This window comes from Penaeus monodon, chromosome 19, assembly GCF_015228065.2.
Source record: "Penaeus monodon isolate SGIC_2016 chromosome 19, NSTDA_Pmon_1, whole genome shotgun sequence".
NCBI classification, from domain to species: domain Eukaryota; kingdom Metazoa; phylum Arthropoda; class Malacostraca; order Decapoda; family Penaeidae; genus Penaeus; species Penaeus monodon.
The window spans coordinates 42,395,236-42,396,119 of record NC_051404.1 but is presented as its reverse complement, the minus strand read 5'-3'; positions in this window follow the sequence as shown (position 1 = coordinate 42,396,119).

The following is an 884-nucleotide window of genomic DNA, read 5'->3' as shown; positions in this document are numbered from 1 at the left end:
CGCACCTATCGTCAAATGTCTAATCTTTTCTATCTATCATTTTTCTCGTCGTAATTCCATTGAATTTCTTTCCACGCTAGGGGGTGGGGGGTGGAAGGGAGGAGGCAGTGGGTTGGGGGGGGGGGTAGAGAGGAGTGGAAAGAGGGAGAGGGGGAGAGGGAGGTAGAAGGGGGAAGGGAGAGAGGGAGGTAGAAAGGGGGAGGAGAGAGAGGGAGGTAGAGGGGGGAAGGGAGAGAGGGAGGTAGAGGGGGGAAGGGAGAGAGGGAGGTGGAGGGGGAGGGGATAGGATGTTTTAGAGGGGAGAGTGGAGAAATGTTGGGGATGGATCTAGTGAAGGGATGAAGGTGGGGGGAGGGATATCCTGGAGGAAACGAGGAGAGAGGAAGTGGAGGGAAAGAGGAGGGAGGAAGTGGATAAAAGATGGGGGAGGATGTGGATAAAAGATGGGGGAGGAGGTGGATAAAAGAGGAGGGAGGAAGTGGATAAAAGATGGGGGAGGATGTGGATAAAAGATGGAGGAGGAGGTGGATAAAAGAGGAGAGAGGAAGTGGAGGGAAAGAGAAGGGAGGATGTGGATAAAAGATGGGGGAGGGGGTGGAGAAAAAGAAGAGGGAAGGAGGTGGAACGAAGGAAAGAGAGAAGTAGAGGAAAGAGAGATGATAAGAAAGAGGATAGGGGGAGGAGATGGGAGGGACGATAACATGGGGTAGGGGGTTAGGAGGTGCGTATTGAAGGAAGGAAGGGGGGGAGGGGGGTACCCTCATCCGCTAGCGAGAGAGAGAGATGAGTACATATTAAAGGCGCCTCTTAGTCGTTGTTTCATTGTTTTTGCCTCTAATTAAGAGCTGTCATTTATCGATCTATGAATAAAAGGGTTTTTTTTT